We start from the raw sequence: 24250 nt of genomic DNA, 5'->3' as shown, positions 1-24250 counted from the left end.
GCAAACACTTTCGAGGGACTGTGGTGGTCGATATCAAGGCACGGATTTGTCAACGTGAGTTCAGCACGAGCGCAGTCGATGAGGGCCTGATGGGTAGAAAGGAAATTCCATCCTAGTATCACGTCGTAAGATGAACGTGGGAGAAGAACAAAGTTGATGGCGTACCAAACATCTTGAATAAGAACGCGTGCTGTGCACTGAGCTGTCGGCGCGATGAAATGGGAGGTGGCTGTACGCAGAGCAAGATTCGTAAGCGGCGTTGTAACTTTTCTCAAATCGCGACACAGTTTTTCACTAATTACAGAAACGACGGCGCCTGTGTCGACAAGTGCACGTACAGCAACACCTTCTACTAGCACATCAATTTCGTTGGACGGACAAAGAGGAGGTCTTAGAAAGTTCGACGACGACGCAGTTCTTGCCTCCGGAACTGCGGCTGTCAGTTTTCCTCTCGAGCGGGGCTCGTGCGCCGAAGCATCGGGGAGACAGATCGGCGACGGGGTGGTAATGACCGGCGAGAATCGACGGGGCGTCGTGGGGACAATGAGTTGGTGATAGGAGAAGATGGTCGTTGGGGATTATGGGCAGCCTGGTAGTTTGCAGAATTCCCATGGTCTGGAGGCTGGAAGTTGCGACGGCGACAGTAGCGTGCTATATGTCCCACGAAACCGCATGCGAAACAGATGGGTAGATTATCCAAGGTGCGCCATGGGTTAACGACAGAAGGTGCAGGGGGCGAAACGGGATGGGGTGCCGTGTATGTAGGCACCGTCGTAGGGTAGGAGGACCCGGTGCCCCGGTATGCGCCAGAGACAGGTGGGGCTGGGGGTCTAGCAACGACGGCAGCGTAGGTCAGCGGCGTAGGGACAGGTGGCGATGGAGGCAGTGCTTGCGTGACCTGTGTCTCAATGACCTGGCGTAGACGTGGGTCTAACGAGGTCACGGGCGCGGATGCTTCGGCCACAAGAGAAAGCTGACGCGCAACTTCCTCACGAATGAATTGTTTGATTTGGGGGAGTAAGACGGTGTGATCAGCAGCGACGTCGTGTACGAGGGCGGAAACTTCAGTCGTACTTTCTGCGGCCCTGCGCGTCGAGACATGCTGCTTACGCAACTCGTCGTACTCCTGACAGAGGTGGACAACATCGGTGACAGTCTGTGGATTCCTAGCGACGAGCATCTGGAAGGTGTCGTCGTCAACTCCTTTGATGATGTGCTTGATTTTGTCGCGTTTGGTTAGAGATTCATCGACGCGCTTGCAAAGGGACAAGACATCTTCAATGTAACTCGTAAAGGCCTCGTCCCTGCGCTGGACTCGACTACGGAGACGCTGTTCCGCGCGAAGCCGGCGCACGGCGGGACGGCCGAAGACCGCGGAGATGGTGGTCTTGAAGGCGGACCAGTTGGTAATTTCGCCTTGGTGGTTCTTGAACCAGAGGCTGGCCACATCAGCGAGGTAAATGCGCACGTTTGTGAGCTGGTCGCAGGCGTTCCACTTGTTGGAAGCGCTTACGATTTCGTACTCGACGAGCCAGTCCTCGACGTCTTGTTCATCGTTGCCGCGAAAAATTGGTGGGTCGCGTTGCCGAGGCGCGCCAGTACAGTAGACTGTCGTTGGTGAGGCAGCTTGAGAAGGGCCAGGAGCAGTCATGGTGAACGGTGAGGGTAGCGTCCGATTGCGAAGTTCCAGGTTGATGGGAACCCCGGCTCCTCCACCACTTAAAATAGAGGTGTTGTACGTCGAGAAAGGTTCAGACGTAGCTTGGCAAAATGTCCTTTATCAGGCAGGTCTGGCTAATGGCGAGCGGCGTGCGCGAGCTACTACTGCAGCCACCGATCATCATCGTCTTCTTCGTTGCCAGCAGAGCGTCCGTTACTCAGATTCATTTATTCATTACAATATATATTGAAATACAACGGTGCAGCTGACGCTTTATTGAAGCAACAGCAAAATGGCGCCGATCATGAAGAGGAACGTGCCGAAGACTGATGATGATAATTGATAGATGAGGAAGATGACGTACAATGAATTCTCACACTAATTTCCGCCGTCGACGGAAGCGGCCAGCCTGGCCGCGAATTACGCTGTGGAACGCATACAATAGGGCTTGAGACGCGAAACATGCACAATCTCTGTCCCGCGGCAGCGTTGGTCAGTGGGAACATGAACAGGTGTGACACGGTAGTTCACCGGTGAGGTCTGTTCGATAACTTTGTAAGGGCCAAGATAGCGTGACTCAAACTTTTCGCATAAGCCAGGCGTTCGCGCAGGAGTCCACAGAAGTACATTGTCGCCAGGGCGGTAGAGAACGACGCGGTGAGTGGCATCGTAACGATGTTTGCGATCTTCTTGGCTAGCTTCGGTGTTTACGCGGGCAAGACGACGGCATCGAGCAACGCGGGACAGAAACTGGTCGCAAACGAATGGTGAAGAGTTGACGGGGCCAGAAAAGAATGAAACGTCGAGTGGTGATGTCGGTTGGCGTCCGTATACTAGGAAAAATGGAGAATAGCCTGTGGTTCGTTGAACTGACGTATTATATGCATACGTGACAAAGGGTAGTATGGCATCCCAATTGCGATGGTCCGGTCGGATATACATGGACAGCATGTCACACAGCGTGCGATGAAATCTTTCCGTTAAGCCATTGGTTTGCGGGTGATAGCTAGATGTTGTTTTATGAACTGTTTTTGATGCTTGAAGAACTTCACTGAGCGTGCTTGAAAGAAATGCCTTTCCCCGGTCGCTCAAAAGGACACGAGGGGCTCCATGACGTAGATAAATAGCATTCAAGAAGAAAGTTGCTACTTCCGAAGCACTTCCTGAAGTGATTGAGGCCGTCTCAGCGTACCGGGTCAAGTGATCAACCACGGTGACTATCCACCTCTTGCCGTCTGATGTAGTTGGGAGGGGCCCGAAGAGGTCAATTCCGACGACAGAGAACGGCTCCGATGGACAAGGAAGTGGTTGTAGGGTCCCGACTGGAGGAGTAGTGGGCCGCTTGCGGTGTTGGCAAAGTGCGCACGAGGCAATATATTTAGCTACTGTCGTGGAAAGACCTGGCCAGAAAAATCGACTGCGGATGCGCTCGTATGTTTTGTAGTAACCCAAGTGTCCTGACGTCGGGTCGTCGTGGGAAGCGCGCAGAACTTCAGTGCGTAGTGCGCGTGGTACGACGGGAACCCATCGGTGGCCTTCCGGGTGCAAAATGTATCGATATAGCACATCGTCCTCCAACTTGAATAGTCGGAGTTGTCTCCGGAGCCTGGCATTAGGGGAAGACGAAGCACCGGTAAGCCGACCAATGATGTCAGTGCAATAAGAATCGGCTCGCTGGTGAGTAGCAAGTGCTGACGGACGGGTGGATGAAGGTAGGGAAGAAATGGATGATATCGACGAGGCGTCCTCCGTATAGCCAATTTGACAAGGGGATGTGACGTGCACCGAAAACTGCGGCAAAGGGCATCGTGACAAAGCGTCGGCATCTTGATGTTGTCTTCCAGTCTTGTAGATGACGTCAAAGTCATAAGATTGTAATCGGAGAATCCAGCGGCCAAGTCGTCCCGACAAGTTTTTGATTGTGGACAACCAGCAAAGAGCATGGTGGTCTGTCACAACAGTAAAATGTCGACCATGTAGGTACGGACGAAATTTTTGGATGGACCAGACAACAGCCAAGCACTCTTGTTCGGTTATCGAGTACCTCTTCTCTGCAGTGGTCAGAGTGCGGCTTGCATACGCGACAACTTTCTCGCGAAAGGCATGGTCGCGCTGGAGCAGTACGGCGCCGATTACTTGTCCACTCGCGTCAGTGTGTAATATCGTAGGTGCCTTGTCATCGAAATAACAAAGCACCGGTGGGGATGTCAGTGCCTGCTTGAGTTCTTGGAATGAGGCTTCGCATTGATCATTCCAATCGAAGGAACCGGTACTAGCAAGGAGCTTGTGGAGAGGAGCGGCAATAGTGGCAAAGTTGCGAATGAAGCGGCGAAAGTACGATGCGAGTCCAAGAAAACTGCGTAGTTCTTTGGAGCGAAAGGGTCGCGGAAAGTTGAGGACTGCGGAAATTTTGTCCGCATCGGGCTGGATGCCATCTTTAGTAACGAGATATCCTAGTACTTTTATAGCTGGATGCCAAAATGGCACTTCCTTGTGTTTAGTTGAAGTCCAGCGTTGGAGAGACATGTAAGCACTTGATCTAGGCGTTGCAGATGATCATCAAAAGTGGAAGAAAACACGACGATATCATCGAGGTAGCATAGACAAGTTTTCCACTTGAGGCCACGAAGAACAGTGTCGATCATCCTTTCAAATGTGGCGGGAGCATTACATAGACCGAATGGCATTACGTTAAACTCGTAAAGACCGTCCGGCGTAGAAAAGGCGGTCTTTTCTTTGTCTGCTTCGTCCATTGGTATTTGCCAATACCAGGACCGAAGGTCAAGGGTGGAGAAGTATTGGGCGCCTTGCAATGAGTCAAGTGCATCATCTATACGGGGCATCGGATATACATCCTTTCGGGTAATCTGGTTGAGCGCGCGGTAATCAACACAAAATCGTACCGATCCATCCTTCTTTTGTACCAACACAACGGGTGATGACCAAGAACTGGTAGAGGGTCGTATGATGTTTCTGTTGAGCATATCGGTCACGTTCTCGTCGATGATTTTGCGCTCGGCCAAGGAGACTCGGTAGGGACGACGGCGTACAACAGTCTGACCTTCAGTGTCGATGCGATGATGCGCAACTGTGGTCTGTCCTAGTGCCGAAGCATTGGCGTCGAAGGACGCCTGGTGTTTCCTGAGCAAATTCAGCAACGCCTCACGCTGAGAAGCAGAAAGGTCAGGATTTATCCCGGGAGCAAAGGAGGAGGACGTAACAGATATATATGAGATATAACAGACAGTAATGCCAAGAAATGTACAGGGGAAGTTATTAAAATCAATGGAATATAAATAAGAAGAAAGAAAGGTGGATGAAAAATTACCAACTGTGAGCAGGAATCGAACCTACGACCTTCGAATTACGCGTTCGATGCTCTAACCACTGAGCTATCACAGCGGCCCTCCCTCCATCCACTTTTTGGGGTTTATCTGTGAATTTAGAAGTAGGAGCGACAGTCAGCGCCATCTATAAGCCAAACAACGAGTGTGAAAACACTCTTATGCGCATGTTTGGCGTCACGTAGCACGTGAACTTAATATGAGCGGGCAGCTGATTAATTGTCCCTCTTATACAACCTAAACACACCAAGTCTGCCAGTACGAGACCCTCGTTCAATGAAATAAGGGAAAGAAGTGTATACCTAAGAGTCGTTTTTCCGTGTTTTTAACACAATATTAATGAGATATAACAGACAGTAATGCCAAGGAATGTACAGGGGAAGTTATTAAATTCAATGGAATATAAATAAGAAGAAAGAAAGGTGGATGAAAAAATTACCAACTGTGAGCAGGAATCGAACCTACGACCTTCGAATTGCGCGTTCGATGCTCTAACCACTGAGCTATCACAGCGGCCCTCCCTCCATCCACTTTTTGGGGTTTATCTGTGAATTTAGAAGTAGGAGCGACAGTCAGCGCCATCTATAAGCCAAACAACGAGTGTGAAAACACTCTTATGCGCATGTTTGGCGTCACGTAGCACGTGAACTTAATATGAGCGGGCAGCTGATTAATTGTCCCTCTTATACAACCTAAACACACCAAGTCTGCCAGTACGAGACCCTCGTTCAATGAAATAAGGGAAAGAAGTGTATACCTAAGGGCTCGTTTTTCCGTGTTTTTAACACAATATTAATGAGATATAACAGACAGTAATGCCAAGGAATGTACAGGGGAAGTTATTAAAATCAATGGAATATAAATAAGAAGAAAGAAAGGTGGATGAAAAAATTACCAACTGTGAGCAGGAATCGAACCTACGACCTTCGAATTACGCGTTCGATGCTCTAACCACTGAGCTATCACAGCGGCCCTCCCTCCATCCACTTTTTGGGGTTTATCTGTGAATTTAGAAGTAGGAGCGACAGTCAGCGCCATCTATAAGCCAAACAACGAGTGTGAAAACACTCTTATGCGCATGTTTGGCGTCACGTAGCACGTGAACTTAATATGAGCAGGCAGCTGATTAATTGTCCCTCTTATACAACCTAAACACACCAAGTCTGCCAGTACGAGACCCTCGTTCAATGAAATAAGGGAAAGAAGTGTATACCTAAGGGCTCGTTTTTCCGTGTTTTTAACACAATATTAATGAGATATAACAGACAGTAATGCCAAGGAATGTACAGGAGAAGTTATTAAAATCAATGGAATATAAATAAGAAGAAAGAAAGGTGGATGAAAAAATGACCAACTGTGAGCAGGAATCGAGCCTACGACCTTCAAATTACGCGTTCGATGCTCTAACCACTGAGCTATCACAGCGGCCCTCCCTCCATCCACTTTTTGGGGTTTATCTGTTAATTTAGAAGTAGGAGCGACAGTCAGCGCCATCTATAAGCCAAACAACGAGTGTGAAAACACTCTTATGCGCATGTTTGGCGTCACGTAGCACGTGAACTTAATATGAGCGGGCAGCTGATTAATTGTCCCTCTTATACAACCTAAACACACCAAGTCTGCCAGTACGAGACCCTCGTTCAATGAAATAAGGGAAAGAAGTGTATACCTAAGGGCTCGTTTTTCCGTGTTTTTAACACAATATTAATGAGATATAACAGACAGTAATGCCAAGGAATGTACAGGGGAAGTTATTAAAATCAATGGAATATAAATAAGAAGAAAGAAAGGTGGATGAAAAAATTACCAACTGTGAGCAGGAATCGAACCTACGACCTTCGAATTACGCGTTCGATGCTCTAACCACTGAGCTATCACAGCGGCCCTCCCTCCATCCACTTTTTGGGGTTTATCTGTGAATTTAGAAGTAGGAGCGACAGTCAGCGTCATCTATAAGCCAAACAACGAGTGTGAAAACACTCTTATGCGCATGTTTGGCGTCACGTAGCACGTGAACTTAATATGAGCAGGCAGCTGATTAATTGTCCCTCTTATACAACCTAAACACACCAAGTCTGCCAGTACGAGACCCTCGTTCAATGAAATAAGGGAAAGAAGTGTATACCTAAGGGCTCGTTTTTCCGTGTTTTTAACACAATATTAATGAGATATAACAGACAGTAATGCCAAAGAATGTACATGGGAAGTTATTAAAATCAATGGAATATAAATAAGAAGAAAGAAAGGTGGATGAAAAAATTACCAACTGTGAGCAGGAATCGAGCCTACGACCTTCGAATTACGCGTTCGATGCTCTAACCACTGAGCTATCACAGCGGCCCTCCCTCCATCCACTTTTTGGGGTTTATCTGTGAATTTAGAAGTAGGAGCGACAGTCAGCGCCATCTATAGGCCAAACAACGAGTGTGAAAACACTCTTATGCGCATGTTTGGCGTCACGTAGCACGTGAACTTAATATGAGCGGGCAGCTGATTAATTGTCCCTCTTATACAACCTAAACACACCAAGTCTGCCAGTACGAGACCCTCGTTCAATGAAATAAGGGAAAGAAGTGTATACCTAAGGGCTCGTTTTTCCATGTTTTTAACACAATATTAATGAGATATAACAGACAGTAATGCCAAGGAATGTACAGGGGAAGTTATTAAAATCAATGGAATATAAATAAGAAGAAAGAAAGGTGGATGAAAAAATTACCAACTGTGAGCAGGAATCGAACCTACGACCTTCGAATTACGCGTTCGATGCTCTAACCACTGAGCTATCACAGCGGCCCTCCCTCCATCCACTTTTTGGGGTTTATCTGTGAATTTAGAAGTAGGAGCGACAGTCAGCGCCATCTATAAGTCAAACAACGAGTGTGAAAACACTCTTATGCGCATGTTTGGCGTCACGTAGCACGTGAACTTAATATGAACGGGCAGCTGATTAATTGTCCCTCTTATACAACCTAAACACACCAAGTTTGCCAGCACGAGACCCTCGTTCAATGAAATAAGGGAAAGAAGTGTATACCTAAGGGCTCGTTTTTCCGTGTTTTAACACAATAGTAATGAGATATAACAGACAGTAATGCCAAGGAATCTACAGGGAAAGTTATTAAAATCAATGGAATATAAATAAGAAGAAAGAAAGGTGGATGAAAAAATTACCAACTGTGAGCAGGAATCGAACCTACGACCTTCGAATTACGCGTTCGATGCTCTAACCACTGAGCTATCACAGCGGCCCTCCCTCCATCCACTTTTTGGGGTTTATCTGTGAATTTAAAAGTAGGAGCGACAGTCAGCGCCATCTATAAGCCAAACAACGAGTGTGAAAACACTCTTATGCGCATGTTTGGCGTCACGTAGCACGTGAACTTAATATGAGCGGACAGCTGATTAATTGTCCCTCTTATACAACCTAAACACACCAAGTCTGCCAGTACGAGACCCTCGTTCAATGAAATAAGGGAAAGAAGTGTATACCTAAGGGCTCGTTTTTCTGTGTTTTTAACACAATAATAATGAGATATAACAGACAGTAATGCCAAGGACTGTACAGGGAAAGTTATTAAAATCAATGGAATATAAATAAGAAGAAAGAAAGGTGGATGAAAAATTACCAACTGTGAGCAGGAATCGAACCTACGACCTTCGAATTACGCGTTCGATGCTCTAACCACTGAGCTATCACAGCGGCCCTCCCTCCATCCACTTTTTGGGGTTTATCTGTGAATTTAGAAGTAGGAGCGACAGTCAGCGCCATCTATAAGCCAAACAACGAGTGTGAAAACACTTTTATGCGCATGTTTGGCGTCACGTAGCACGTGAACTTAATATGAGCGGGCAGCTGATTAATTGTCCCTCTTATACAACATAAACACACCAAGTCTGCCAGTACGAGACCCTCGTTCAATGAAATAAGGGAAAGAAGTGTATACCTAAGGGCTCGTTTTTTCGTGTTTTTAACACAATAATAATGAGATATAACAGACAGTAATGCCAAGGAATGTACAGGGGAAGTTATTAAAATCAATGGAATATAAATAAGAAGAAAGAAAGGTGGATGAAAAAATTACCAACTGTGAGCAGGAATCGAACCTACGACCTTCGAATTACGCGTTCGATGCTCTAACCACTGAGCTATCACAGCGGCCTTCCCTCCATCCACTTTTTGGGGTTTATCTGTGAATTTAGAAGTAGGAGCGACAGTCAGCGACATCTATAAGCCAAACAACGAGTGTGAAAACACTCTTATGCGCATGTTTGGCGTCACGTAGCACGTGAACTTAATATGAGCGGGCAGCTGATTAATTGTCCCTCTTATACAACCTAAACACACCAAGTCTGCCAGTACGAGACCCTCGTTCAATGAAATAAGGGAAAGAAGTGTATACCTAAGGGCTCGTTTTTCCGTGTTTTTAACACAATATTAATGAGATATAACAGACAGTAATGCCAAGGAATGTACAGGGGAAGTTATTAAAATCAATGGAATATAAATAAGAAGAAAGAAAGGTGGATGAAAAAATTACCAACTGTGAGCAGGAATCGAACCTACGACCTTCGAATTACGCGTTCGATGCTCTAACCACTGAGCTATCACAGCGGCCCTCCCTCCATCCACTTTTTGGGGTTTATCTGTGAATTTAGAAGTAGGAGCGACAGTCAGTGCCATCTATAAGTCAAACAACGAGTGTGAAAACACTCTTATGCGCATGTTTGGCGTCACGTAGCACGTGAACTTAATATGAACGGGCAGCTGATTAATTGTCCCTCTTATACAACCTAAACACACCAAGTTTGCCAGTACGAGACCCTCGTTCAATGAAATAAGGGAAAGAAGTGTATACCTAAGGGCTCGTTTTTCCGTGTTTTTAACACAATATTAATGAGATATAACAGACAGTAATGCCAAGGAATGTACAGGGGAAGTTATTAAAATCAATGGAATATAAATAAGAAGAAAGAAAGGTGGATGAAAAAATTACCAACTGTGAGCAGGAATCGAACCTACGACCTTCGAATTACGCGTTCGATGCTCTAACCACTGAGCTATCACAGCGGCCCTCCCTCCATCCACTTTTTGGGGTTTATCTGTGAATTTAAAAGTAGGAGCGACAGTCAGCGCCATCTATAAGCCAAACAACGAGTGTGAAAACACTCTTATGCGCATGTTTGGCGTCACGTAGCACGTGAACTTAATATGAGCGGGCAGCTGATTAATTGTCCCTCTTATACAACCTAAACACACCAAGTCTGCCAGTACGAGACCCTCGTTCAATGAAATAAGGGAAAGAAGTGTATACCTAAGGGCTCGTTTTTCTGTGTTTTTAACACAATAATAATGAGATATAACAGACAGTAATGCCAAGGACTGTACAGGGAAAGTTATTAAAATCAATGGAATATAAATAAGAAGAAAGAAAGGTGGATGAAAAATTACCAACTGTGAGCAGGAATCAAACCTACGACCTTCGAATTACGCGTTCGATGCTCTAACCACTGAGCTATCACAGCGGCCCTCCCTCCATCCACTTTTTGGGGTTTATCTGTGAATTTAGAAGTAGGAGCGACAGTCAGCGCCATCTATAAGCCAAACAACGAGTGTGAAAACACTCTTATGCGCATGTTTGGCGTCACGTAGCACGTGAACTTAATATGAGCGGGCAGCTGATTAATTGTCCCTCTTATACAACCTAAACACACCAAGTCTGCCAGTACGAGACCCTCGTTCAATGAAATAAGGGAAAGAAGTGTATACCTAAGGGCTCGTTTTTCCGTGTTTTTAACACAATATTAATGAGATATAACAGACAGTAATGCCAAGGAATGTACAGGGGAAGTTATTAAAATCAATGGAATATAAATAAGAAGAAAGAAAGGTGGATGAAAAAATTACCAACTGTGAGCAGGAATCGAACCTACGACCTTCGAATTACGCGTTCGATGCTCTAACCACTGAGCTATCACAGCGGCCCTCCCTCCATCCACTTTTTGGGGTTTATCTGTGAATTTAGAAGTAGGAGCGACAGTCAGCGCCATCTATAAGCCAAACAACGAGTGTGAAAACACTCTTATGCGCATGTTTGGCGTCACGTAGCACGTGAACTTAATATGAGCGGGCAGCTGATTAATTGTCCCTCTTATACAACCTAAACACACCAAGTCTGCCAGTACGAGACCCTCGTTCAATGAAATAAGGGAAAGAAGTGTATACCTAAGGGCTCGTTTTTCCGTGTTTTAACACAATAGTAATGAGATATAACAGACAGTAATGCCAAGGAATCTACAGGGAAAGTTAATAATATCAATGGAATATAAATAAGAAGAAAGAAAGGTGGATGAAAAAATTACCAACTGTGAGCAGGAATCGAACCTACGACCTTCGAATTACGCGTTCGATGCTCTAACCACTGAGCTATCACAGCGGCCCTCCCTCCATCCACTTTTTGGGGTTTATCTGTGAATTTAGAAGTAGGAGCGACAGTCAGCGCCATCTATAAGCCAAACAACGAGTGTGAAAACACTCTTATGCGCATGTTTGGCGTCACGTAGCACGTGAACTTAATATTAGCGGGCAGCTGATTAATTGTCCCTCTTATACAACCGAAACACACCAAGTCTGCCAGTACGAGACCCTCGTTCAATGAAATAAGGGAAAGAAGTGTATACCTAAGGGCTCGTTTTTCCGTGTTTTTAACACAATATTAATGAGATATAACAGACAGTAATGCCAAGGAATGTACAGGGGAAGTTATTAAAATCAATGGAATATAAATAAGAAGAAAGAAAGGTGGATAAAAAAATTACCAACTGTGAGCAGGAATCGAACCTACGACCTTCGAATTACACGTCCGATGCTCTAACCACTGAGCTATCACAGCGGCCCTCCCTCCATCCACTTTTTGGGGTTTACCTGTGAATTTATAAGTAGAAGCGACAGTCAGCGCCATCTATAAGCCAAACAACGAGTGTGAAAACACTCTTATGCGCATGTTTGGCGTCACGTAGCACGTGAACTTAATATGAGCGGGCAGCTGATTAATTGTCCCTCTTATACAACCTAAACACACCAAGTCTGCCAGTACGAGACCCTCGTTCAATGAAATAAGGGAAAGAAGTGTATACCTAAGGGCTCGTTTTTCCGTGTTTTTAACACAATATTAATGAGATATAACAGACAGTAATGCCAAGGAATGTACAGGGGAAGTTATTAAAATCAATGGAATATAAATAAGAAGAAAGAAAGGTGGATGAAAAAATTACCAACTGTGAGCAGGAATCGAACCTACGACCTTTGAATTACGCGTTCGATGCTCTAACCACTGAGCTATCACAGCGGCCCTCCCTCCATCCACTTTTTGGGGTTTATCTGTGAATTTAGAAGTAGGAGCGACAGTCAGCGCCATCTATAAGCCAAACAACGAGTGTGAAAACACTCTTATGCGCATGTTTGGCGTCACGTAGCACGTGAACTTAATATGAGCGGGCAGCTGATTAATTGTCCCTCTTATACAACCTAAACACACCAAGTCTGCCAGTACGAGACCCTCGTTCAATGAAATAAGGGAAAGAAGTGTATACCTAAGGGCTCGTTTTTCCGTGTTTTAACACAATATTAATGAGATATAACAGACAGTAATGCCAAGGAATGTACAGGGAAAGTTATTAAAATCAATGGAATATAAATAAGAAGAAAGAAAGGTGGAAGAAAAAATTACCAACTGTGAGCAGGAATCGAACCTACGACCTTTGAATTACGCGTTCGATGCTCTAACCACTGAGCTATCACAGCGGCCCTCCCTCCATCCACTTTTTGGGGTTTATCTGTGAATTTAGAAGTAGGAGCGACAGTCAGCGCCATCTATAAGCCAAACAACGAGTGTGAAAACACTCTTATGCGCATGTTTGGCGTCACGTAGCACGTGAACTTAATATGAGCGGGCAGCTGATTAATTGTCTCTCTTATACAGCCTAAACACACCAAGTCTGCCAGTACGAGACCCTCGTTCAATGAAATAAGGGAAAGAAGTGTATACCTAAGGGCTCGTTTTTCCGTGTTTTTAACACAATATTAATGAGATATAACAGACAGTAATGCCAAGGAATGTACAGGGGAAGTTATTAAAATCAATGGAATATAAATAAGAAGAAAGAAAGGTGGATGAAAAAATTACCAACTGTGAGCAGGAATCGAACCTACGACCTTCGAATTACGCGTTCGATGCTCTAACCACTGAGCTATCACAGCGGCCCTCCCTCCATCCACTTTTTGGGGTTTATCTGTGAATTTAAAAGTAGGAGCGACAGTCAGCGCCATCTATAAGCCAAACAACGAGTGTGAAAACACTCTTATGCGCATGTTTGGCGTCACGTAGCACGTGAACTTAATATGAGCGGGCAGCTGATTAATTGTCCCTCTTATACAACCTAAACACACCAAGTCTGCCAGTACGAGACCCTCGTTCAATGAAATAAGGGAAAGAAGTGTATACCTAAGGGCTCGTTTTTCTGTGTTTTTAACACAATAATAATGAGATATAACAGACAGTAATGCCAAGGACTGTACAGGGAAAGTTATTAAAATCAATGGAATATAAATAAGAAGAAAGAAAGGTGGATGAAAAATTACCAACTGTGAGCAGGAATCAAACCTACGACCTTCGAATTACGCGTTCGATGCTCTAACCACTGAGCTATCACAGCGGCCCTCCCTCCATCCACTTTTTGGGGTTTATCTGTGAATTTAGAAGTAGGAGCGACAGTCAGCGCCATCTATAAGCCAAACAACGAGTGTGAAAACACTCTTATGCGCATGTTTGGCGTCACGTAGCACGTGAACTTAATATGAGCGGGCAGCTGATTAATTGTCCCTCTTATACAACCTAAACACACCAAGTCTGCCAGTACGAGACCCTCGTTCAATGAAATAAGGGAAAGAAGTGTATACCTAAGGGCTCGTTTTTCCGTGTTTTTAACACAATATTAATGAGATATAACAGACAGTAATGCCAAGGAATGTACAGGGGAAGTTATTAAAATCAATGGAATATAAATAAGAAGAAAGAAAGGTGGATGAAAAAATTACCAACTGTGAGCAGGAATCGAACCTACGACCTTCGAATTACGCGTTCGATGCTCTAACCACTGAGCTATCACAGCGGCCCTCCCTCCATCCACTTTTTGGGGTTTATCTGTGAATTTAGAAGTAGGAGCGACAGTCAGCGCCATCTATAAGCCAAACAACGAGTGTGAAAACACTCTTATGCGCATGTTTGGCGTCACGTAGCACGTGAACTTAATATGAGCGGGCAGCTGATTAATTGTCCCTCTTATACAACCTAAACACACCAAGTCTGCCAGTACGAGACCCTCGTTCAATGAAATAAGGGAAAGAAGTGTATACCTAAGGGCTCGTTTTTCCGTGTTTTAACACAATAGTAATGAGATATAACAGACAGTAATGCCAAGGAATCTACAGGGAAAGTTAATAATATCAATGGAATATAAATAAGAAGAAAGAAAGGTGGATGAAAAAATTACCAACTGTGAGCAGGAATCGAACCTACGACCTTCGAATTACGCGTTCGATGCTCTAACCACTGAGCTATCACAGCGGCCCTCCCTCCATCCACTTTTTGGGGTTTATCTGTGAATTTAGAAGTAGGAGCGACAGTCAGCGCCATCTATAAGCCAAACAACGAGTGTGAAAACACTCTTATGCGCATGTTTGGCGTCACGTAGCACGTGAACTTAATATGAGCGGGCAGCTGATTAATTGTCCCTCTTATACAACCGAAACACACCAAGTCTGCCAGTACGAGACCCTCGTTCAATGAAATAAGGGAAAGAAGTGTATACCTAAGGGCTCGTTTTTCCGTGTTTTTAACACAATATTAATGAGATATAACAGACAGTAATGCCAAGGAATGTACAGGGGAAGTTATTAAAATCAATGGAATATAAATAAGAAGAAAGAAAGGTGGATAAAAAAATTACCAACTGTGAGCAGGAATCGAACCTACGACCTTCGAATTACACGTCCGATGCTCTAACCACTGAGCTATCACAGCGGCCCTCCCTCCATCCACTTTTTGGGGTTTACCTGTGAATTTATAAGTAGAAGCGACAGTCAGCGCCATCTATAAGCCAAACAACGAGTGTGAAAACACTCTTATGCGCATGTTTGGCGTCACGTAGCACGTGAACTTAATATGAGCGGGCAGCTGATTAATTGTCCCTCTTATACAACCTAAACACACCAAGTCTGCCAGTACGAGACCCTCGTTCAATGAAATAAGGGAAAGAAGTGTATACCTAAGGGCTCGTTTTTCCGTGTTTTTAACACAATATTAATGAGATATAACAGACAGTAATGCCAAGGAATGTACAGGGGAAGTTATTAAAATCAATGGAATATAAATAAGAAGAAAGAAAGGTGGATGAAAAAATTACCAACTGTGAGCAGGAATCGAACCTACGACCTTTGAATTACGCGTTCGATGCTCTAACCACTGAGCTATCACAGCGGCCCTCCCTCCATCCACTTTTTGGGGTTTATCTGTGAATTTAGAAGTAGGAGCGACAGTCAGCGCCATCTATAAGCCAAACAACGAGTGTGAAAACACTCTTATGCGCATGTTTGGCGTCACGTAGCACGTGAACTTAATATGAGCGGGCAGCTGATTAATTGTCCCTCTTATACAACCTAAACACACCAAGTCTGCCAGTACGAGACCCTCGTTCAATGAAATAAGGGAAAGAAGTGTATACCTAAGGGCTCGTTTTTCCGTGTTTTAACACAATATTAATGAGATATAACAGACAGTAATGCCAAGGAATGTACAGGGAAAGTTATTAAAATCAATGGAATATAAATAAGAAGAAAGAAAGGTGGAAGAAAAAATTACCAACTGTGAGCAGGAATCGAACCTACGACCTTTGAATTACGCGTTCGATGCTCTAACCACTGAGCTATCACAGCGGCCCTCCCTCCATCCACTTTTTGGGGTTTATCTGTGAATTTAGAAGTAGGAGCGACAGTCAGCGCCATCTATAAGCCAAACAACGAGTGTGAAAACACTCTTATGCGCATGTTTGGCGTCACGTAGCACGTGAACTTAATATGAGCGGGCAGCTGATTAATTGTCTCTCTTATACAGCCTAAACACACCAAGTCTGCCAGTACGAGACCCTCGTTCAATGAAATAAGGGAAAGAAGTGTATACCTAAGGGCTCGTTTTTCCGTGTTTTTAACACAATATAATGAGATATAACAGACAGTAATGCCAAGGAATGTACAGGGGAAGTTATTAAAATCAATTAAATAGAAATAAGAAGAAAGAAAGGTGGATGAAAAAATTACCAACTGTGAGCAGGAATCGAACCTACGACCTTCGAATTACGCGTTCGATGCTCTAACCACTGAGCTATCACAGCGGCCCTCCCTCCATCCACTTTTTGGGGTTTATCTGTGAATTTAGAAGTAGGAGCGACAGTCAGCGCCATCTATAAGCCAAACAACGAGTGTGAAAACACTCTTATGCGCATGTTTGGCGTCACGTAGCACGTGAACTTAATATGAGCGGGCAGCTGATTAATTGTCCCTCTTATACAACCTAAACACACCAAGTCTGCCAGTACGAGACCCTCGTTCAATGAAATAAGGGAAAGAAGTGTATACCTAAGGGCTCGTTTTTCCGTGTTTTAACACAATATTAATGAGATATAACAGACAGTAATGCCAAGGAATGTACAGGGAAAGTTACTAAAATCAATGGAATATAAATAAGAAGAAAGAAAGGTGGATGAAAAAATTACCAACTGTGAGCAGGAATCGAACCTACGACCTTCGAATTACGCGTTCGATGCTCTAACCACTGAGCTATCACAGCGGCCCTCCCTCCATCCACTTTTTGGGGTTTATCTGTGAATTTAGAAGTAGGAGCGACAGTCAGCGCCATCTATAAGCCAAACAACGAGTGTGAAAACACTCTTATGCGCATGTTTGGCGTCACGTAGCACGTGAACTTAATATGAGCGGGCAGCTGATTAATTGTCCCTCTTATACAACCTAAACACACCAAGTCTGCCAGTACGAGACCCTCGTTCAATGAAATAAGGGAAAGAAGTGTATACCTAAGGGCTCGTTTTTCCGTGTTTTTAACACAATATTAATGAGATATAACAGACAGTAATGCCAAGGAATGTACAGGGAAAGTTATTAAAATCTATGGAATATAAATAAGAAGAAAGAAAGGTGGATGAAAAAATTACCAACTGTGAGCAGGAATCGAACCTACGACCTTCGAATTACGCGTTCGATGCTCTAACCACTGAGCCATCACAGCGGCCCTCCCTCCATCCACTTTTTGGGGTTTATGCTGAATTTAGAAGTAGGAGCGACAGTCAGCGCCATCTATAAGCCAAACAACGAGTGTGAAAACACTCTTATGCGCATGTTTGGCGTCACGTAGCACGTGAACTTAATATGAGCGGGCAGCTGATGAATTGTCCCTCTTATACAACATAAACACACCAAGTCTGCCAGTACGAGACCCTCGTTCAATGAAATAAGGGAAAGAAGTGTATACCTAAGGGCTCGCTTTTTCGTGTTTTTAACACAATAATAATGAGATATAACAGACAGTAATGCCAAGGAATGTACAGGGGAAGTTATTAAAATCAATGGAATATAAATAAGAAGAAAGAAAGGTGGATGAAAAAATTACCAACTGTGAGCAGGAATCGAACCTACGACCTTCGAATTACGCGTTCGATGCTCTAACCACTGAGCTATCACAGCGGCCCTCTCTCCATCCACAGTTTGGGGTTTATCTGTGAATTTAGAAGTAGGAGCGACAGTCAGCGCCATCTATAAGCCAAACAACGAGTGTGAAAACACTCTTAAGCGCATGTTTGGCGTCACGTAGCACGTGAACTTAATATGAGCGGGCAGCTGATTAATTGTCCCTCTTATACAACCTAAACACACCAAGTCTGCCAGTACGAGACCCTCGTTCAATGAAATAAGGGAAAGAAGTGTATACCTAAGGGCTCGTTTTTCCGTGTTTTTAACACAATAATAATGAGATATAACAGACAGTAATGCCAAGGAATGTACAGGGGAAGTTATTAAAATCAATGGAATATAAATAAGAAGAAAGAAAGGTGGATGAAAAAATTACCAACTGTGAGCAGGAATCGAACCTACGACCTTCGAATTACGCGTTCGATGCTCTAACCACTGAGCTATCACAGCGGCCCTCCCTCCATCCACTTTTTGGGGTTTATCTGTGAATTTACAAGTAGGAGCGACAGTCAGCGCCATCTATAAGCCAAACAACGAGTGTGAAAACACTCTTATGCGCATGTTTGGCGTCACGTAGCACGTGAACTTAATATGAGCGGGCAGCTGATTAATTGTCCCTCTTATACAACCTAAACACACCAAGTCTGCCAGTACGAGACCCTCGTTCAATGAAATAAGGGAAAGAAGTGTATACCTAAGGGCTCGTTTTTCCGTGTTTTTAACACAATAATAATGAGATATAACAGACAGTAATGCCAAGGAATGTACAGGGGAAGTTATTAAAATCAATGGAATATAAATAAGAAGAAAGAAAGGTGGATGGAAAAATTACCAACTGTGAGCAGGAATCGAACCTACGACCTTCGAATTACGCGTTCGATGCTCTAACCACTGAGCTATCACAGCGGCCCTCCCTCCATCTACTTTTTGGGGTTGATCTGTGAATTTAGAAGTAGGAGCGACAGTCAGCGCCATCTATAAGCCAAACAACGAGTGTGAAAACACTCTTATGCGCATGTTTGGCGTCACGTAGCACGTGAACTTAATATGAGCGGGCAGCTGATTAATTGTCCCTCTTATACAACCTAAACACACCAAGTCTGCCAGTACGAGACCCTCGTTCAATGAAATAAGGGAAAGAAGTGTATACCTAAGGGCTCGTTTTTCCGTGTTTTTAACACAATATTAATGAGATATAACAGACAGTAATGCCAAGGAATGTACAGGGGAAGTTATTAAAATCAATGGAATATAAATAAGAAGAAAGAAAGGTGGATGAAAAAATTACCAACTGTGAGCAGGAATTGAACCTACGACCTTCGAATTACGCGTTCGATGCTCTAACCACTGAGCTATCACAGCGGACCTCCCTCCATCCACTTTTTGGGGTTTATCTGTGAATTTAGAAGTAGGAGCGACAGTCAGCGCCATCTATAAGCCAAACAACGAGTGTGAAAACACTCTTATGCGCATGTTTGGCGTCACGTAGCACGTGAACTTAATATGAGCGGGCAGCTGATTAATTGTCCCTCTTATACAACCTAAACACACCAAGTCTGCCAGTACGAGACCCTCGTTCAATGAAATAAGGGAAAGAAGTGTATACCTAAGGGCTCGTTTTTCCGTGTTTTTAACACAATATTAATGAGATATAACAGACAGTAATGCCAAGGAATGTACAGGGGAAGTTATTAATATCAATGGAATATAAATAAGAAGAAAGAAAGGTGGATGAAAAAATTACCAACTGTGAGCAGGAATCGAACCTACGACCTTCGAATTACGCGTTCGATGCTCTAACCACTGAGCTATCACAGCGGCCCTCCCTCCATCCACTTTTTGGGGTTTATCTGTGAATTTAGAAGTAGGAGCGACAGTCAGCGCCATCTATAAGCCAAACAACGAGTGTGAAAACACTCTTATGCGCATGTTTGGCGTCACGTAGCACGTGAACTTAATATGAGCGGGCAGCTGATTAATTGTCCCTCTTATACAACCTAAACACACCAAGTCTGCCAGTACGAGACCCTCGTTCAATGAAATAAGGGAAAGAAGTGTATACCTAAGGGCTCGTTTTTCCGTGTTTTTAACACAATATTAATGAGATATAACAGACAGTAATGCCAAGGAATGTACAGGGGAAGTTATTAATATCAATGGAATATAAATAAGAAGAAAGAAAGGTGGATGAAAAAATTACCAACTGTGAGCAGGAATCGAACCTACGACCTTCGAATTACGCGTTCGATGCTCTAACCACTGAGCTATCACAGCGGCCCTCCCTCCATCCACTTTTTGGGGTTTATCTGTGAATTTAGAAGTAGGAGCGACAGTCAGCGCCATCTATAAGCCAAACAACGAGTGTGAAAACACTCTTATGCGCATGTTTGGCGTCACGTAGCACGTGAACTTAATATGAGCGGGCAGCTGATTAATTGTCCCTCTTATACAACCTAAACACACCAAGTCTGCCAGTACGAGACCCTCGTTCAATGAAATAAGGGAAAGAAGTGTATACCTAAGGGCTCGTTTTTCCGTGTTTTTAACACAATATTAATGAGATATAACAGACAGTAATGCCAAGGAATGTACAGGGGAAGTTATTAAAATCAATGGAATATAAATAAGAAGAAAGAAAGGTGGATGAAAAAATTACCAACTGTGAGCAGGAATCGAACCTACGACCTTCTAATTACGCGTTCGATGCTCTAACCACTGAGCTATCACACCTTTCTTTCTTCTTATTTATATTCCATTGATTTTAATAACTTCCCCTGTATTTTCCTTGGCATTACTGTCTGTTATATCTCATTAATATTGTGTTAAAAACACGGAAAAACGAGCCCTTAGGTATACACTTCTTTCCCTTATTTCATTGAACGGGGGTCTCGTACTGGCAGATTTGGTGTGTTTAGGTTGTATAAGAGGGACAATTAATCAGCTGCCCGCTCATATTAAGTTCACGTGCTACGTGACGCCAAACATGCGCATAAGAGTGTTTTCACACTCGTTGTTTGGCTTATAGATGGCGCTGACTGTCGCTCCTACTTCTAAATTCACAGATAAACCCCAAAAAGTGGATGGAGGGAGGGCCGCTGTGATAGCTCAGTGGTTAGAGCATCGAACGCGTAATTCGAAGGTCGTAGGTTCGATTCCTGCTCACAGTTGGTAATTTTTTCATCCACCTTTCTTTCTTCTTATTTATATTCCATTGATTTTAATAACTTCCCCTGTACATTCCTTGGCATTATTGTCTGTTATATCTCATTAATATTGTGTTAAAAACACGGAAAAACGAGCCCTTAGGTATACACTTCTTTTTCTTATTTCATTGAACGAGGGTCTCGTACTGGCAGACTTGGTGTGTTTAGGTTGTATAAGAGGGACAATTAATCAGCTGCCCGCTCATAATAAGTTCACGTGCTACGTGACGCCAAACATTTGCATAAGAGTGTTTTCACACTCGTTGTTTGGCTTATAGATGGCGCTGACTGTCGCTCCTACTTCTAAATTCACAGATAAACCCCAAAAAGTGGATGGAGGGAGGGCCGCTGTGATAGCTCAGTGGTTAGAGCATCGAACGCGTAATTCGAAGGTCGTAGGTTCGATTCCTGCTCACAGTTGGTAATTTTTTCATCCACCTTTCTTTCTTCTTATTTATATTCCATTGATTTTAATAACTTCCCTTTACATTCCTTGGCATTACTGTCTGTTATATCTCATTAATATTGTGTTAAAAACACGGAAAAACGAGCCCTTAGGTATACACTTCTTTCCCTTATATATATATATATATATATATATATATATATATATATATATATATACATATATATATATATATATATATATATATATATATATATATATATATATATATATATATATATATATATATATATATATATATATATATATATGTGTGTGTGTGTGTGAATCCATTTATCGATGATGAGTAGGTTTGGTAATGATTTAGCTGAATTTCGTTCTAGCTCTTTTTCTTCGAAGCCATTATACATTTTGATTTGTTTTTTACTGCATAAAAATAAATGTAACCTTACACAAAATTTGTGCATTCGAAGAAGTTGTTTCATTTGCCAACGTACAGCCATGAGCGAGAAATCGGGTAATATAGAACCGACCAGTGAAGATTAGTTTAGAGCATAGCTAATCTATATAGAATATTTGTATTATTAGATTGGTCGAATATGTTGATTTCAACATATCAGTTTTAAACATAATAAACAAGCTATCACTTGTGGTTGTACATGTGTGTGATATTTATGCATATTGTAATGCCGGTTGACAATTACTATTGAGGTCACAAATCTAGTCAAGCTGAGTACACGAGTTTTTGTCCATGCACCTTTCATGTGTACTGGAACTGTTGTTAATAAAAAATGAAATTCGGTTACTACAGTTTATTGTAATAACCAAAAGCAGAGTATCTCTCTATGACACAAATCAAATTGCTATTGTTCTGTTTCGCTCTGGACAATAAGGGACCCTCTCAGCAGAACTCGATCAGCTGCTATAGTTTATTTTAACCATTGACAGCGACATTACACTGAAGCGTGCAGCATGAAAGATAGCGGGAGAGAAGACACAAACTAATCACTCTGTTTGTGTCTTCTCTAACTATCCGTGATCTTTCGCCTTGCTGTATGTAATGATGCCCACCAAATTAGCACGAAAACGTGTCCCGACAAAGGCAGTCAACTTGGCTGCAAGCAATTATCTAGCTGCATGTCTAGATTTTCTTCAAAACACCGTGATGACTGATCGCTGGTTGAATATGCAAACATGCAAAAAAGTAACATACCAGGTATATTATTGGTATTTCAGCACTGGGCACTTTTGCGATAAGAGATGACGATAGGGTAAATTGTGAACCCTGAATTGTGTCATTTATGAAGGAGCACAGCACAGTGCTTTGGGTCAAAAGGGGAATGAAAGAAGCGAGCGCGAAAGCCGCTTTTCAAGAAATTAGTACCCACCGCCACGCATACTCTCAGACCGCGCAAGCTTTAAAAAAAGTGCTTGGTGACACTGCGAATCAAACCCAGTAACTCCTAGATTGTAGCTGAGCGCTGTAACCGCTCGTCCAGAGCAGCAATGCTCACTTTCACCCTATTGCTGATATATCGTCAATGCTTTGAATGATGCCAAATGCAAGAACGTCCTGTGAAACTTGGTCAAAAATAGAAAAAAAATAAGTAGGATGGGTGTGCCTAAGGTTACTAGAAGATAGAAACCACCTCATGTGGCTGTATAACTGTTCACTATTTATCTTGTACATTGCTGTCATGATGATGGGATAGCCGGCTCTAACGTACGCTACCTTCTCATAGTTTGCCAACTATAAATAAAAAAACAAAAATATATTGGCCTGTGACAGCGCTAATAACTATTATGAATTCAATGTCAGGAGTGTCACTTTCACTAGATAAAAGATCAGTTTGTTTCCATTATAGTTATTTAAGGAAGAATTGGCTCATTAACTCACAACTCTCTTAATTACATTGATTCTCACATCTAAAGACAGTCACACTTCATCTCGCTTTCTGTGTGGCTGTAGCTCCCATAAAGCGCGTACTCCACTTTTTGTGCTCTCCAAGCAACCGACGCTGCTTGCGAAAACTTTCCCTGACGTCTGCTGGGCCAGAAAATTGTCTTTACGATCTATCGATTTCAAGCTTTCGCGGAGACGAAACGAGTCTCTCTTTCTTTTGTTTTCGTCCTTTTTGCACGTGTGATAACGTCTCTCGGTTTCAAGACTCGTATACACGTCCCTTGCTTTGTTTGCTCACTCAAGCATCGCTGGACGAAATATTTGCACCGTGTTTTGTGAAAAGCATTAGCACTGAAACACCTCCCGACGAGTCTCCCTCGTTTTACGTAGACACATATCTAAGCGTAAGTGTACGCACGTTCTCACATTCCGGCTTTATGAAAAACGCTGCGGTGCCTGGAACCTGCAAAATTCTGCTCCCAATTTCATTTGATTGCTGCTGTTCTATAATTCTGCACAATTTGTCCACAGGCACAAAAGTCGCTCCTGTGTCTTGCAATAAGAATATTGTAAGAATTGATGATTGATTTGTGGGATTCAACGTCCCGAAACCACCATATGATTATGAGAGATGCAATATTGTAAGAAAGACAACCTTTTATGTCTAGGTACGAAACAACGTTCCGTTCACCACTATTCCGTGCTCGATTACGCCGCATTAGTTGAGTAGCAGCGCAGCTTCATTAAAATGTAAGGTAACTGGTCACGTTAAACAGGGGAAGATATTTGAGGCCCATTTTCAAACATGGCATGCATCAATTTATGCGTGGTTTGATTGATGTGGTGCACCTGGAGTGTTGTTTACTTGTACTTGGTGAGATAGTGCATGGATTATTGCTGAAGGCCATCGAGTG

At 43.3% G+C, this 24250-nt stretch overlaps 28 non-coding genes across 28 annotated transcripts; 2 read left to right on the top strand and 26 right to left on the bottom strand.

Moving 5' to 3' along the window:
• Positions 1-4989: 4989 nt before the first annotated feature.
• Positions 4990-5062, bottom strand: TRNAT-CGU (transfer RNA threonine (anticodon CGU)). Its single transcript has one exon. It is a non-coding gene; the product is annotated as a tRNA-Thr (tRNA).
• A 382-nt stretch (positions 5063-5444) lies between these two features.
• Positions 5445-5517, bottom strand: TRNAA-CGC (transfer RNA alanine (anticodon CGC)). Its single transcript has one exon. It is a non-coding gene; the product is annotated as a tRNA-Ala (tRNA).
• Positions 5518-5900: 383 nt separating this feature from the next.
• TRNAT-CGU (transfer RNA threonine (anticodon CGU)) lies at positions 5901-5973 on the bottom strand. The gene has a single exon. It is a non-coding gene; the product is annotated as a tRNA-Thr (tRNA).
• Positions 5974-6812: 839 nt separating this feature from the next.
• Positions 6813-6885, bottom strand: TRNAT-CGU (transfer RNA threonine (anticodon CGU)). Its single transcript has one exon. It is a non-coding gene; the product is annotated as a tRNA-Thr (tRNA).
• Positions 6886-7724: 839 nt separating this feature from the next.
• On the bottom strand, positions 7725-7797 carry TRNAT-CGU (transfer RNA threonine (anticodon CGU)). The gene has a single exon. It is a non-coding gene; the product is annotated as a tRNA-Thr (tRNA).
• Positions 7798-8179: 382 nt separating this feature from the next.
• Positions 8180-8252, bottom strand: TRNAT-CGU (transfer RNA threonine (anticodon CGU)). Its single transcript has one exon. It is a non-coding gene; the product is annotated as a tRNA-Thr (tRNA).
• A 382-nt stretch (positions 8253-8634) lies between these two features.
• On the bottom strand, positions 8635-8707 carry TRNAT-CGU (transfer RNA threonine (anticodon CGU)). Its single transcript has one exon. It is a non-coding gene; the product is annotated as a tRNA-Thr (tRNA).
• Positions 8708-9090: 383 nt separating this feature from the next.
• Positions 9091-9163, bottom strand: TRNAT-CGU (transfer RNA threonine (anticodon CGU)). The gene has a single exon. It is a non-coding gene; the product is annotated as a tRNA-Thr (tRNA).
• Positions 9164-9546: 383 nt separating this feature from the next.
• TRNAT-CGU (transfer RNA threonine (anticodon CGU)) lies at positions 9547-9619 on the bottom strand. Its single transcript has one exon. It is a non-coding gene; the product is annotated as a tRNA-Thr (tRNA).
• A 383-nt stretch (positions 9620-10002) lies between these two features.
• Positions 10003-10075, bottom strand: TRNAT-CGU (transfer RNA threonine (anticodon CGU)). Its single transcript has one exon. It is a non-coding gene; the product is annotated as a tRNA-Thr (tRNA).
• Positions 10076-10913: 838 nt separating this feature from the next.
• Positions 10914-10986, bottom strand: TRNAT-CGU (transfer RNA threonine (anticodon CGU)). The gene has a single exon. It is a non-coding gene; the product is annotated as a tRNA-Thr (tRNA).
• Positions 10987-11368: 382 nt separating this feature from the next.
• Positions 11369-11441, bottom strand: TRNAT-CGU (transfer RNA threonine (anticodon CGU)). The gene has a single exon. It is a non-coding gene; the product is annotated as a tRNA-Thr (tRNA).
• A 383-nt stretch (positions 11442-11824) lies between these two features.
• Positions 11825-11897, bottom strand: TRNAT-UGU (transfer RNA threonine (anticodon UGU)). Its single transcript has one exon. It is a non-coding gene; the product is annotated as a tRNA-Thr (tRNA).
• Positions 11898-13191: 1294 nt separating this feature from the next.
• On the bottom strand, positions 13192-13264 carry TRNAT-CGU (transfer RNA threonine (anticodon CGU)). The gene has a single exon. It is a non-coding gene; the product is annotated as a tRNA-Thr (tRNA).
• An 838-nt stretch (positions 13265-14102) lies between these two features.
• Positions 14103-14175, bottom strand: TRNAT-CGU (transfer RNA threonine (anticodon CGU)). Its single transcript has one exon. It is a non-coding gene; the product is annotated as a tRNA-Thr (tRNA).
• Positions 14176-14557: 382 nt separating this feature from the next.
• Positions 14558-14630, bottom strand: TRNAT-CGU (transfer RNA threonine (anticodon CGU)). The gene has a single exon. It is a non-coding gene; the product is annotated as a tRNA-Thr (tRNA).
• Positions 14631-15013: 383 nt separating this feature from the next.
• TRNAT-UGU (transfer RNA threonine (anticodon UGU)) lies at positions 15014-15086 on the bottom strand. The gene has a single exon. It is a non-coding gene; the product is annotated as a tRNA-Thr (tRNA).
• A 1293-nt stretch (positions 15087-16379) lies between these two features.
• Positions 16380-16452, bottom strand: TRNAT-CGU (transfer RNA threonine (anticodon CGU)). Its single transcript has one exon. It is a non-coding gene; the product is annotated as a tRNA-Thr (tRNA).
• Positions 16453-16834: 382 nt separating this feature from the next.
• Positions 16835-16907, bottom strand: TRNAT-CGU (transfer RNA threonine (anticodon CGU)). The gene has a single exon. It is a non-coding gene; the product is annotated as a tRNA-Thr (tRNA).
• A 383-nt stretch (positions 16908-17290) lies between these two features.
• Positions 17291-17363, bottom strand: TRNAT-CGU (transfer RNA threonine (anticodon CGU)). The gene has a single exon. It is a non-coding gene; the product is annotated as a tRNA-Thr (tRNA).
• A 382-nt stretch (positions 17364-17745) lies between these two features.
• TRNAT-CGU (transfer RNA threonine (anticodon CGU)) lies at positions 17746-17818 on the bottom strand. Its single transcript has one exon. It is a non-coding gene; the product is annotated as a tRNA-Thr (tRNA).
• A 383-nt stretch (positions 17819-18201) lies between these two features.
• Positions 18202-18274, bottom strand: TRNAT-CGU (transfer RNA threonine (anticodon CGU)). The gene has a single exon. It is a non-coding gene; the product is annotated as a tRNA-Thr (tRNA).
• Positions 18275-18657: 383 nt separating this feature from the next.
• On the bottom strand, positions 18658-18730 carry TRNAT-CGU (transfer RNA threonine (anticodon CGU)). Its single transcript has one exon. It is a non-coding gene; the product is annotated as a tRNA-Thr (tRNA).
• A 383-nt stretch (positions 18731-19113) lies between these two features.
• On the bottom strand, positions 19114-19186 carry TRNAT-CGU (transfer RNA threonine (anticodon CGU)). Its single transcript has one exon. It is a non-coding gene; the product is annotated as a tRNA-Thr (tRNA).
• Positions 19187-19569: 383 nt separating this feature from the next.
• TRNAT-CGU (transfer RNA threonine (anticodon CGU)) lies at positions 19570-19642 on the bottom strand. Its single transcript has one exon. It is a non-coding gene; the product is annotated as a tRNA-Thr (tRNA).
• A 383-nt stretch (positions 19643-20025) lies between these two features.
• TRNAT-CGU (transfer RNA threonine (anticodon CGU)) lies at positions 20026-20098 on the bottom strand. The gene has a single exon. It is a non-coding gene; the product is annotated as a tRNA-Thr (tRNA).
• An 820-nt stretch (positions 20099-20918) lies between these two features.
• Positions 20919-20991, top strand: TRNAT-CGU (transfer RNA threonine (anticodon CGU)). The gene has a single exon. It is a non-coding gene; the product is annotated as a tRNA-Thr (tRNA).
• Positions 20992-21374: 383 nt separating this feature from the next.
• TRNAT-CGU (transfer RNA threonine (anticodon CGU)) lies at positions 21375-21447 on the top strand. The gene has a single exon. It is a non-coding gene; the product is annotated as a tRNA-Thr (tRNA).
• The last annotated feature ends 2803 nt before the right edge of the window (positions 21448-24250 follow it).

Source organism: Rhipicephalus microplus, chromosome 6 (genome assembly GCF_043290135.1).
Source record: "Rhipicephalus microplus isolate Deutch F79 chromosome 6, USDA_Rmic, whole genome shotgun sequence".
In the NCBI taxonomy this organism is placed as follows: Eukaryota; Metazoa; Arthropoda; class Arachnida; order Ixodida; family Ixodidae; genus Rhipicephalus; species Rhipicephalus microplus.
The sequence above is the reverse complement of the archived record's forward strand: the minus strand, read 5'-3'. Positions and strand labels throughout refer to the sequence as shown.